We start from the raw sequence: 13,701 nt of genomic DNA on the forward strand, positions 1-13,701 counted from the left end.
CCCAGCTTGGATGGCCGCATCAGTGGCGCTGACTCCTGGGACCCAGGGAACTCGCGTCGTCTGGCCAGAGCCCGCAGCTGCCCGGACCCCCTCCCGCCCATGACAGAGCTCTGAACGGGCAGCCCCCGCCTCCGGCCAACAGAGGGCGCTGCGGCGCCGCCGCACCCGGCCGACTCCGCGCGATCCAGAGCCGCTCGCGGCGGGCTGAGGTCCTGGGTGTGCCCCGGCGTCTACTGCCTCCCCGTCCACGGACTCTCCTCTCTGCTCCCCTGGTCACGCCAATGTCCACAGGACTCGGGTGTCCGGTTCTCTGGGCCTGGGCCGAAGAGGGCAGGCTGGATCTGGAGCCTGAAGGGCCCAAGAAGTCATTCCTTCCATGCCCCTGCCTCTAATCCCTGCCTCTCCTCTCCCTCCCTGGAGTGCTCCCCACCCCCACCCCCACCCCCCAGTACAGAGCTGGCTGGGTCCCAGCCCCGACATCTGTGGGCAGGATCAGCCCCGAGCTGCAGGCTTCTCACTCCCGTGTCTTGCTTCATCTCATCCCAAGAAAGTTCCTCCTTCCCTGTTTCATGCCTCATTGGCTCTGCCATTCCAGACCCGGCAGGCTCTTGGGCGTGTGTTGTCCCAGGATCAGAGGAAGTTCTGCTGCCTCTCAGACGCCTCGTTTGACCCTCCTGGAATTCTGGCCATCCGGGCTACTCTCCCTGGAGCTGACGGGGAACAGGGGTGGACCAGGTCCTCAGCAGAACATGGAGGACTCCTGCTGCCTGTGGGCCAAGGAAGGGGATTCCCACTGAGTTCCGGGGCTAAGCAGGCCCAGACTTGATGTGTGAAGTAGAGAAATCACTCTCTGGCTTGGCTGTTGCCCAGCTGCCAAAAGGGAAACCCATGTGGCCCTGCCTCCCTGGCACCCTGTGGTCCCCAGGATCACTCCCCCGCAGGACTGGGCCCCCATTAAGCTGTTGGTCCAGGGTCTGTCGTGGGCCAGTGGTGGGAGTGAGGCCTGGCTGGTGGGGCTTCAGGAAAACACATTCCAAGGCAAACTTCCCAGGAGGAGCCCCAGCCACCTGACACGTGGAGTGGAGAGTGTCTCTCCCGCCAGGCACTCGGGGCTGGGATGCTGAATGAATGTGGGGGGAGGAACTGAACGGTCAGCACCCTGGGCCCGTGTGGACAAAGACCCCACAGCCCAAGCCCCTCCCCTGTGTCCCCTTCCCCATGTGGAGTCCTGTTCTCAGGATGCGGATGAACCTCAGTTGGCTCTGGGAATCGGGCCAATGGGCAGCTCCTGTTCAGGGTGTCCTACACTGTCATTGGTCCCTGAGTCCAGATGGACCCCCACCTGTGTGCTTTAGAGACACAGTGCAGGATGTGGACATGTGTGGAGAAGCTGTATGGGCAAGTCTTGGGCTGGGCGCTTGATCAGTTTGGCCAGAACTGTCACCGCGATGGGTGGCAGGAGGGCACCGTGGTGAAGACTCTGTCCAATCCAGCTTCAAATCTGGGCAAGGACAGCCCTACATACTTGGCCTCACTTTCCCCACCCGTAAAGTAGGGAAAACAGTATCTTCAGCCACACAAGGTTGCTAGAAGAAGTGAACAGTAGAGTATGTAGTAATAACCAGAACAAACAGTGAGTAGTACCCGAATTAACTCATCTGACCCTCACTGTGAGCGCCTGAGGTTGCTCTGTTATTATCCTCATTTTTGTAGATAGAGACAGAGCCGTTGCTCTGAAGGAACTTCCAGTCCAGTGGGAGACAGAGAAGTACGCAGAAATCCTAGGAGCCAGGGGCACCTGGGTGGCTCAGTCGGTTAAGTGTCTGACTTCGGCTCCCGTCATGATCTCAGGGCCCTCGGATGGAGCCCTGTGTCAGCAGGGAGTCCGTTCGTCCCTCTCCCTCCGCCCCTCCCCATGCTCATGCAGCTCTCTGGCTCTCTCTCTCCCTCAAATAAATAAATAAAATCTTAAAAAAAAAAAAAAAAGAAATCTTTGGAGCCAAATTAGTCTGTACTGTTTGATGAATGAGAATTCAGACCATAAATGTTCAAGCTCTCTTTTGGTCCTCATAATCCCCTGCGGTGAACCCACGTTACAGACTAGCAAACCAAGGCCCAAGTCTGCGACACTCGCCCAAAGGCTCACAGCAGAAAGGGTGCAAGCACCGTCGTCTGGCCCTGGTGCACGAGCTCCTCCCCCTAAAATAAAATATAATTTAGACCCAAGTGCTCTCCGCGTCATCTGCTAGCACCTTCTTACCAATGGAAGATCGCAGGCCCCCAAAGCCCTCCGCAGCCCCTGTACGGATACCGGGGCCAACTCTGTCTTTCCAGCCCTCTGCTCAGCGTCTGGAGCTGCGGGGTGAGGAGTGGTGACTTCTGCTTGATTCATCCAGGAGGTGACATCTGAGGGGGGACTTGAGGCGTGTGCTGTCGGGAGGGAAGCCCATCCGGGAAGAAGGCAGAGCCACCCAAGGAGGCTGTGCTGAGGGTTATTGGGGCAAGGTCTGGGCCGGGCGGCTGCGTGAGGCCAGAAAGTGCGGGCAGAGCTCAGTGGGGAGAAGGTTCCAGCTGCAGGACTGCAGTGGCCTGGGGACCCGCTGGGGGGGAAGCTTGATGAGTGCTGCCTCCTGTGAGGACCCCTGCCAGTCTTGCCCATTTGGGGGTCTGGCAGCCAGCCAGGGCACGGAGACCAGCCCAGGCCCCGGGCCCCTGGGCGAAGCTGAGTTGGGTGTGCCGAGGGCACTGGGGCTGTGGGTGTGTGTGACTCTCCCTTAGGCCGCATCGGGATGGGGGGGTGGAGAGCAGGAAGCCTCTAGAGAAGGCTCAGCACCCCCTGAGATCAGAATCCGGGGTTGCTTGGAAATGACATGCCAGGAGACACATGTAAATCAGATGTAAGTGATATGCAAATGAGCAGACTTCTTCCCAGCCTGGGCTGAGGCCCCGGCAGTCCTCAGGGCAGGGGCAGTGGAAAGTGGGGGCTCTGGGGGTGCCAGGAGCAGAGCTCCTTGTCACCTTGCTCCCTCCCAGTTCAGGGATTAAGGCTCAGAACCCCAGGAGACCCCATGACCCGGGGAGGCTCCCAGGTGCCACCAGCCTGATCCCCAGCTGTGGGAGTGCCATGGGAAGGGGGAAGGGGGGGGGGGGGGGGGGGCAGGGAGCTGGGTGGGCGGTCCCAGCCCTCCGAGGAGAATGGAAGTCACAGTGACAGCTGGCCCAGGCTGCATTCGATGGTCAGGCACAGTTGGTGGGCACAGGACAGGGATCAGGGGCAGACAAGAGGCCTGGAGGTGGGCGTACAGGCCCCCTGGGGGTGCCCCTGGGGCTTGCTCTGAAGCTTAGAGCACAGATCGATGGAGCTGGGGAAGACTCACACAGCCCTCTGACACCCCCCTCTCTGTGCAGGGGACCCCAGGCCTGGGAAGGGCATGCAGAACACCCAGCACGACTTCATGGGGTTCAATGGGCCCAGGCTTCCCACCTCACCAGGGGTCCACATCCTGACGCATGCGCATGCACTGTGGGCAAAGTCTCCGTGGGGAGCCTGCTCCAGCACCTAGAACCATTCACCTGGGCACTCCCATCCCCCAGGCCTGAGCACAGGTACCCGACATCGGCCCACAGGTGCACACAGCCTGCAGCAGGGCCTTTGCCCACCCCCCTTCCCTTGCACCCCTGCACATGTCTACAGACAGGCGGGGGGGCAGAGGGGTGCATGGTGTCCTGGCCCCCGTAAGGCCCCCGCCGTACTGCACTCACTGCTGGGCATGCTGCCATCCCTCTGCCTCCAGTTTCAGGTTCACACGCAGTTGGGGGTCCAGCTGCCTCCAGAGTCGGGGGTCTGGTGTTTGTCTGACTCCTGGGTCATATCTCCCCGGGACAGTTCCCTTCCCTGAGGCAGGGACTACAACCCTTCCCTTCCACTGGGGGCCCTGCAGGCAGAAGCCAAGCATGGCCCATTGGATGAGAGCTCCCTGAGGGTGTCCCGAGAGCAGGGGTTATGTCTGCTCCATGGACAGATGGACGGGACAGACGGACCGGACAGACGGACCAATTGCCAGCCCCTCTCAGAGCCGGCCTGGGGCTCTGCACAATCCTAACCCTAAGGGGGTGGGGGGTGGACAATCAGCCTTAGAGCATGACTAAGCCAAAGGTCAAAGGTCAAATGTCAGAGTGCCTGGAAGGGAAATCCAGCCTGACCAGGACCCAATCCTGCCAGGAGGTATCCGCCCCCCCCCTCCCACCCCACAAACCACACCCCCCCATGCTGCCTTGGCCACAGGTCCCTCCTGCTATTCAGCCAGGTGGGGTCCTGGGAAGCAGTGACACAGGGCCTGTCCAGGGACTCATACCCCTTCCTTCCAGAAAGTCCTTCTTAGTATCAGCCTCAACTCTCTCACGCTGGAGCATTTCCTCTCATTTGACTTTATGGGGCTCTCACATGAGGTCTCCTGACCTTGCAGTTTTCCAAGATGTACTGTCCCTTTTGTAATTAAAGGGGAAAACCTGAGGGCCAGAAGGGACCACAGTGACCCTCCTAAGCCCATCCCATTGTGGGAAAACAGGCCAATAGAACAGAAAGGGCTTGCCCAGGGCCCACAGGAATTGAGGGGAGAGGCCTGAGGCCTCCCAGAACTTGTCTCTAGACCCTCCTTGTTCTAGCAACCTCTCCTGAGTCTTCTTCCAACCCTGCTCCTGCCCTCAGGCCCCTCCTGACGGTGAGTGTAGACCTGTGGTCTCAGCCCAGTGCCCCAGTGAGCACTCCCTGCTGAGGTCAGCAGCTGAGTGAGCTTACAGCTGGGGGGAGGGCAGGAGGCAGCAGGGCTGAGCCCCAGGGGAGACTCCGTGGGCAGCTGACTGTCCCCAGGCCCGGCCACACCCCAGAGGTGTGCCTGAGGTGGGTGGGGGTGGGGGCCCTGCCACCCCAGCGACGGTGGACTCATCCAGGAAATGGCAGGCAGCCTGCGAGTGTTCCAGGATGTCACAACCCGCTCCCCTCTCCTTTCGGCCCCTTGGGAGGAGTGGGGAGCAGGGCGGGCGACCAGCCCCAGCACTGGCAGGAGGCAGACCCTCTCGTAGGGACCCTCCAGCCTCATGGAGAAAACACTGCCCTGACCTCAGGCATCTCTAGGGTGAAGGGGAGACACCGCCCCTGTCCTCAGGGAGCCCAGGTCTGGAGCGGACAGCCCGACAGCAGACACTTTCCTTTAATAATTTGTAAGTCCATCTTTCCCCTTGCGATCTGTGTAATGTCTGTCTTCCCCCAGGGGCTGGGATCTCTGTGAGATCCTCACCGGACTTGTTTGCAGCTCTCTCTGCACGAGCACCACACCCGGCCCCCTGCAGGTGCTCACTGAGAGGTGTTGAAGTGAACAGTGTGTGGGGAGTCCCAGTCTGGCTTCTGGGGGGAATGTGCTTCTCCCCTTGCAGGTCCAGGAAGTCTCCAGGAGCTACTGATTCTCCTCCTAAACACAGACGTGGCCCTGCCTGGGCTCCCTGGCTCCCTCTACCCCTGAGGGTGGGTGGGCAGCCCTTCCAATCTCTTCTCATCACAGCCAGATGGTCCTTCCAAAACAAGCACCTGAAACTGTCACTTCCGAGCCTCAAACCTTCCATGGCTCCCCACTGCCCCAGGAGCATCCTGACTCCTTGCCTGGCACTCAGAGCCTTTCACACCTGGCCTCATAAGACCTCCATCATCCCAGCCTCAAAGTCCTCCCCAGTGGTCCCAAGCCTCACTCCTCCCCCCTGCCCGCTCTGGGCCCCTGTAACCTGTGTCTCTCTGAGCATCCATCAGGACCTGGAAGTCTCGGGCACAGGGCCTGGTGCCTTCTCACCTGCAAATCTCTGTCTGCACACCAGGACACAGACTTGGAGAGAGGGGCCAACGGCCTCCCTCTATGAACACCCAACCCACCCCACGCTGCCTCCCAACCATCCACCCAGAGCTCTGCTCGCCACCTTCTAAGTCCCTTCCTGTCACCTGTCACAGTCTGGGATGATCCTGTTTGCTGGTTGCTTACATGATCAGTGTCCGTCTCGGCCACTAAAGTGTGGATTCAGATGGTTCGGACTGGGTCTTTGCCTGGCGAAAGCTGGGCACTGCTGTTGTGGGAAGGATCGAGGAGGGCGCTGGCGGAGCAGTTACGGTGTGCCAACATGCGTCTAGGGGCTCAGCACGGATGCCACCTCACAGACACGGTAGCAGAGACCTCGGCCGCCTGTCCGGAGGCCACAGGGCCTCCTCCAGACCCAGCCACCCCCACTTCTGCTCCGACTGTTCCTAGACCCATCTCCTGGCTCTCTGCTTGGAGGCTGAGGGGAATTAGAGATGAGAGGGGTGTGGTCAGCCGCTGCCATAGCAGATGGACAGCGGTGACCCAGGCAGGGTGGGAGCAAGGTCAGACAACAGAAAGAACTTCCAGACCCTGGCTCCTTGGGGGACCACAAGTGGGTTTTGTTTCTGTACACAGGAGTGAATGAGTGAGCTTGTTCGCTGGAGAGTGAGGAAGGACTCTCCTTGTCCAGCCCAAAGAGTCTCTGCCGGCACGGTTAAGGAGTGCAGACATCCGGCTGGAGGCAGGGGAATGGCAGAGATGAGTTCGTGGGGGACTTCTTGGGGCCGCGCTGGGAGAGAAAGAGTTAACCTCCCCCACACACAAACCCACACAAAGCCTGCTTGCTCAGGCCTCTGACCTGTGTGTGCTTTGGCTCAGGGAGTTGGCTTTGTGTGTCTGAGGTGTCCCCTCTCTGCCCTCCTGTCCCACAGGCCAGCCAGCCAGCTGTGCAGTTGTCTGGGGCTCTGTCTGGGATGACGGGGCGTGAGAACATCTGGGGCTGGGTCTGCAGAGCTGCAAGCCAGTGCAGCAGGGTCCCTGGGGCTGTCGTGGTGGCACAGCGGGGCTCCCTGGGCCTGGGGGCCCAGGGCTGCGCTCCTCCAGCTGGCGGTGGCCTCTGCCCGTGCAGCGTGGGAAGGCAGAGGGAGCGAGCGTGCTGGCCCAGTCCTGGGCACGCAGCAGTGTTGGTGGCCTTGCTTTGAGAGAGGGTGAGCATTAGGGACAGTCTGCTTTCAGACTGAAGATGCATGTGGGAGAGCAGGCCAGGTGCTCTCCCCTGATCTTGGTGCTGCTGGGGTGTGACACACGGGCCACCTTCCCCCGCCCCCAGCCTCAGTGGACTCAGCAGACGAGGTCAGGGTCCAGGTCTTTGCTCTTAACAGCCCGTTCACACCTCCTAGCGCATATTCCAGATGTAACTGATGACTTGGTTGATGTCTGTGTCCCTGACTCGTCTGAGATCCCTGAGGTCCCCCCTCTGCTGATTCAATATTGGGTTCACAGCGTCAAACCCCGTGTCTGTCTCATTCTGGGGGCTCAATACAGAGAGGGAGGTGGGACTCTCAGGAGTTGTCCCTGACAAGATATCGTCATGTCTCGTTCCCCTGCTCGTAGAAGTTCATGTTCGCGACCCCCTGCTGCTTCCCCAGCTGGTCCCTTCTCAGCCCTCCCTCTTGGCTTTCTAGTCTGATCTTTCAGTCTGAAGCCCTGTGGTCAGCAGCCATAATGCTCCCCAAATTTACTGCCATCAAGCTGTCCCTTTGCCAGAACAGCCCTTCCCCTGCCGGCTCCCAACCTTGGCTGCCTTCACAATCCCACTGGAGCCAGCTCAGAGTATCCTTCCTTTCGGAAGCTTTCCTGGACGCCCCTAAAGGTATAAAATGGCTTCTTTATGTGGGGTTGGGCTCCCCCTTGAGGGTGAGGGTCTCAGAGGCCAGAGTCATGGCCTCACTAATCTGCATGCTGTGTGCACATTCAACTGTCCTTTGTTAAGTAGAAGTTGAGAAAAGAAAGTGTCCATACCTGGCCCCCTTCCCCTGGCCGGGGTCACAGTGGCTGTCACACAGCCCAGAAATGGCAGGGGTCTGCGAAGATGACGTAGTTACGTTACAAAGACCCTCAGGGGATGGTGTGGTGGAGGCAAGGCTAAGGTGATGCCCAGTGAATCACACCTTCAGATAATCCCTTCCCCCTGAGCGTGGACAGAACCTGTGACTCGCTTCTAGCCTATAAACTATGACAAAGGTGAGGGGCTTTTGCAGATGTAACTCAGGTTCTAAATCAGTTGATTTTGAGTTATCAAAAGGGAGCTGGTTCTGGGTGGGTCTGGCTTAATTGGGTGAAAGCTCTTAAGAGGGGGATCAGAAAGAGCCTCTTGTTGGCCTTGAGGAAGTCACCTGCCCTGTAGTGAGAGGACCCCGTGGCAAGGAGCTGAGGGCAGCCTCCGGAAGGCGGACTGAATTCTTCCAAGAAAAGAGGGAGCTCGGAAGAGACCCCGAACTCAGGAAGGAGTGCAGCCCGGCCAGCACCTTGACCGCAGCCTTGTGAGACCCTGACGTGAAGCTGGACCCAGACTCTGACCCATGGAAACCATGACATAATAAATGTGTGTTGTTTTGTAAGCTGCTAAATTTGTGGCACTTTGTTACTCAGCAACAAATCCAGGGGGCTTGAGAACAACCGACCTCAGGGCAGGATGCCGGGGGCGGGGGTGGGGGTCATGGGGTATGAGGGAACCCCATGCCCTGCCCCAGCCCCCACCCATCTCCACCTCCAGACCTGGCTTGGCAGTATTGAGGTGTGGTCCAGTGAGCCTATGTGGAGTCCAGTAGGTCTCAGTGGGGGACTTGAGGGGTACATGGCTTGGGGGTCCTTGTCTCGGGGTTTCCTTGAATTCAGACCAAAGTTGGGATAAGGTTAACAGTATCCCAAACAGCCCCCCCAACCCTAACAACAACTGTAAGCCCCCAAATTACCATAAAGGCAGGTGGGACACGGATCCTCCCCCCTTCCGGCCCCCCTTGAGAACCCCGGCGCCTGTCTATGGCCCAGACAGCCCAGCACACACAGCTGCTGCTCCCCTCGGCTCTTCTCCTGTTGTTGGGACCAGGCAGGCTTCAGGGGAAGAGTTCACAGCCTCCATGGTGGGTCGGCAGCTGGGGCTCCAGATGTGGGGGAGCCCAGAGCCTAGGGATAGTGTTACACCCAAGTGGCTGGTCTGCTCTCCCAGGAGGGACAAGGATGTCAGGGGTGTCTGGGACTGGAGAATCTGGGAGGGGTCTATTTCCTACTGCATCCCCCGCTCCCCAGCTCTGCTCCTAGGCTTCCTCCTGGATGTGAGTAACCTGGGTCCCCAACCAATAGGGGTGCAAACGCCACCCCCTTTGGGTCTTCTCTGCCCCTGAAGAGAACCTGACCCAGATGTCCCAAGACCTTGTTGGAAGCCTCCAGCCAGAGCAGCTGGTGAGAGGAGACTGACCCTCTCTCCAAACTCTTTTGTCCACAGTGAATACCCCAGGATTGTGTTTCTCTGCTCACACCCCCCTCCCCAGCCCCCGGCCCAGGGCTCCCATCCATCCTGTCTCAGGCAGGGCCTCTCCAGGATGCAGACAAAGAAAGCATCTCAGATTCCCTTGTCAGGCGCCTGCCCTTTGATCTGCCCCCCCTTCTCCTGCCCCAGGGATCCTGAGGTGCCCCAGAGAAAGCTCCGTCCAGGGACAGGCACCCAAAGATAAGATCTGGGATGGGAGAGAGCCCAGGACACCAGGGACTTGAAAGGGTGCCTACAGCGTCCCCTGCAGGCTTACCTCTGCCTGCCTGGGCTCCTTCCCTCCCCATCAACCAGTGCTCTTCCCAGACCTAGATGTCCCACTGGGCTCCTGACTGGGAGATTCCCAGAGCACAGAGACTACCCGGCCTGCCACTTTCCCAGTAAATTGTGGGTGACATGGGGCGCCTGGGTGGCTCAGTCGTTAAGCATCTGCCTTCGACTCAGGTCATGATCCCAGGGTCCTGGGATCGAGCCCCGCATCGGGCTCCCTGCTCCGCGGGAGGCCTGCTGCTCCCTCTCCCTCTGCTGCTGACCCCACTTGTGCTCACTCGCTCTCTCTCAAGTAAATTAAAAAAAAAAATTGTGGGTGACAGATGCCCACTGCATGGAACAGTGCTTCTCAAGATGGAATCCCAGACCACGAGAATCACCTGGGGCTCCGAGGCCCAGCCCCACTGAACCCGAATCTCCAGGGGGTGCACCTTCAGCAAGTTGCCAGGCTGACACGATAGGGCCACACCACCCCCCGCCCTCAGAATCTTCAGAGGCGCAATAAAATACTTACCGTGAGCTGCCCCCTGCCCCCAGTCCTTGGCGCCATGCGGGGCATGAGGTGGGAGCTCTGGACTCCCGTGAAATCTCCAGGCCAGAGCCTCTCACACAACAGGGGCTCCCCTCCGCCTCCTGGAGGGAGGAAGCACCTCTGGGCCCAGGAAAATCTGGTTCTGCCCTCCCTTTCTGCTCCTCCGGGGGGCTGCTCTCCTACTTCTTATTTGCCCGTAGCCCCTGGCCCACCCCTGCCTCCATGCCCTGCACAGTTCACCCTGCCCAACCCATCTCCCCCTCCTGCGCCCCGGCAGAGTCTCCTTGGACTTAGCAAGGAGACCGGTGTGGCACAGGGAGATCAGCCAGGAGTCTTAATTAACGGCGAGATTTCAAGATGGAAGAGACTTTACACTCCCTTAGCTTCTGCCCCAGACGGAGTAACAGGGATTATGTTTGCCCTCCCTCCCAAATACAACCAAAACAACCAGACAGACAGAATGTGTGAAACAAGGTCAGGCAACGACAGTAATCCCCGAGGGATAGGAAACAAGGAAACAACAAGTTGAACCCTCCAATCCCCCAGCTTCCTGCCTGGAGAGGGTGTCCAGGCTGTGGCCCAGGGGGAGAGACCAAGGCAGGGCCCAGGCAGGGGGGTAGAGGGGCTCCCAGAGAGGAGGGGTAGAAGTGAGAGTCTGGGGGTGGGTGGTGGAGAGCTAGGCACATGGCGTCTAGAGTTGGCAGGAGAGAGTACCCGGGAGGAGAGGTCTGCACAGAGGGTACCCCCAGATCTGTAGAGGGGACCCCTTGAGTGTTAGGCTGAGTACTGACCAGCGCATGTGGGTGAGGAAACGACCCAAGGCTGGAAAAGATGATCTCTCCTCTGAAAGGAGTGCCCATCTGGCAAGAGTGTCTGTTCTCACCAGCTGGACTGGAAAAGCTCACAACCCATGCAGCGTTGGGGAGACTACCCAGGAATGGGGAATAATTAGCCCTAGACCAAGTGCTGCTCTGGACCTGCTTTTGAAAAAGAAGAACGAGGTGCCTGGCTGGCTCAGTGGGTGGAGCGTGTGACTCTGGATCTCGGGGTCGTGATTTCGAGCCCCACGTTGGGTGTAGCGATAACTTAAATAAACAAATGAAAACCTTAAAAAAAGAAAAAAGAAGAACAAAGTTGGAGAGCAAACACTACCCGATTTCAAGTCTTATTGTGGAGCTATAATAATCAAAACAATATGGTATTGGTGTAAAGATAGACAAATAGACCAGTGGAACAGAATAGAGTGCAGAAATAACCCACACATGTATGGGCCACTGATTGTTGACAAAGGCACCAAGGCAATTCAGTGGAGAAAGGACAGTCTTTTTAACAAACGGTGCTAGAACAAGTGGATATCTATATGCAAAAAAACAAAAAGCAAAAAACAAAAAACTGACGCACATATCACAGCATATGCAAAAACAAACTCAAAATTTGTCATAAAGTTTTACTTAATAGTAAAACTTAAAATTATAAAATTTCTAGGTAAAAACATAAGAGAAAGTATTTTTAATTTTATTAATAAAATATTAATGATTGATATTAATAAGATATTGTTTATTTTATAACTGGGTTAGGCAAAGATTTCTTAGCTATGACCCCAAAACCAGGATCTGTGAAAAAGCAAGTTGCTAACTTGGACTTCATTAAAATACAAATCTTCTTTTTGAAGGCACTGGTAAGAGAATGAAAAGACAGGCTACAGACTGGGAAGAAAATATTTACAGAACATATTTCTGAAAAATGACTTGTATCCAAAATATACAAAGAAGTCTTAAAACTCAACAAGAAAACAAACAAACCAATTAAAAAATGGGCAAAAAATCTGGACGGACACCTCCCCCAAAGAAAATACACAAATGGCAAGTAAACATAGGAAAAGATACTCAACATATATGTCACTAGGGAATTGCAAACTAAAACAAAAACAAGACACCTATTAGATTGGCTCCAATTTTAAAAACAGACACCACCAATTACTGGCAAGGATGGGGAGCAAGAGGAACTCTCATTCACTGCTGGTGGGAATGCAAAGTGGTACAGCTACTTTGGAAGACAGTTTGGCAGTTTCTTACAAAGCTAAATATATGATCCAGCAATCACACTCGGAAGCATTTACCCAACTGACTTGAAAACTTTATGTCCACACACATGTTTTAGCAGCTTTATAATTGCCCGAAACTGGAACCGATCAAGATGTTTTCAAAGGGTGAGTGGATAAACAAACTGGAGATATATATATATGTTATATATATATATCTCCAGAGGATTATTATTCAGTGATAAAGAAAAGATATGGATGAATTTTAAATGTATATTTTAAGTCAAAGAGACTAGTCTAAAAAGGCTACATAAGATTCCAATTAGATGATTCTGGAAAAGGCAAAATTATGGTGATGGTGAAAATATCAATGTTTGCAAGGAGGTTGTGGGGGAAGAAGGAAGGATTGAATGGTGGAAGCACAGAGGATTTCATTTTAGGTTGATGAAACTATCACAACTCTCACACCGCCATGATGCCACTGTGCATTTGTCAATCCCATGGAACTTTGCAGAAAGTGAAGAGCCCCGTATGCGAATTTTAAAAATCATTTAGGAGGTTGGGAGATCTCAGGAAAGAATGCAGAATGTGACAAAAGCATCTATTACAAATGTATGAAACAACATCACAAAAGGAGATGGGGAGAGAGGGTGCTGTTCTAAGTCGCTTTGGAAATGAGTAGCATCTGTGAGACTAATAGCAACAGAAACTGTGTATTAGAACTGCACTCTAGTAGATAGTTCTTTTTTTTTTTTTTTTTTAAGATTTTATTTATTTATTTGACAGAGAAAGACACAGCGAGAGAGGGAACACAAGCAGGGGGAGTGGGAGAGGGAGAAGCAGGCTTCCTGCCAAGCAGGGAGCCCGACGCGGGGTTCATTCCCAGGACCCCAGGATCATGACCTGAGCCGAAGGCAGACGCTTAACCAACTGAGCCACCCAGGCGCCCCTCTAGTAGATAGTTCTTGCCCACAGAGGTACAAGTTAACAATTCTGATACCGGTATAGATGTATCCGGGAATTGAACTCAAGGGAAATGCATGGCAAGCCTGAAAGGCCAGGTGTCTCACCGGGTAGTGGTGTAGGTAAGCAAGGAGAGGGGGTTAGAATGATAGGATGATTTATGGATTAGAGGTGGAGGCATTACTGTATGTTTAGCTTAATATAGATACAGATGGTTACCTGTAGAAATATTTATAGACATATTTATCTACAAGGGTTAGGGTACATATATTTTGCTGTCCTGTCAACTGAGAGCCCCTTGAAGTAACCACACCAAATTAGAAATGAGCACACTTAGTGCCCAGATCTTTCTTTTTTTTTTTCTTAACATATAGTGTATTATTAGTTTCAGAGGTAGAATTGAGTGATTCATCAGTTGCATACAAGACCCAGTGTTCATTCCATCAGGTGTCCTCCTTAATGTCCAGCACCCAGTGACCCCATCCCCCCAACCCCACCCCTATAG

This window comes from Mirounga leonina, unplaced genomic scaffold (assembly GCF_011800145.1).
Source record: "Mirounga leonina isolate KUSES-001 unplaced genomic scaffold, KU_Mleo_1.0 Mir_200, whole genome shotgun sequence".
NCBI classification, from domain to species: domain Eukaryota; kingdom Metazoa; phylum Chordata; class Mammalia; order Carnivora; family Phocidae; genus Mirounga; species Mirounga leonina.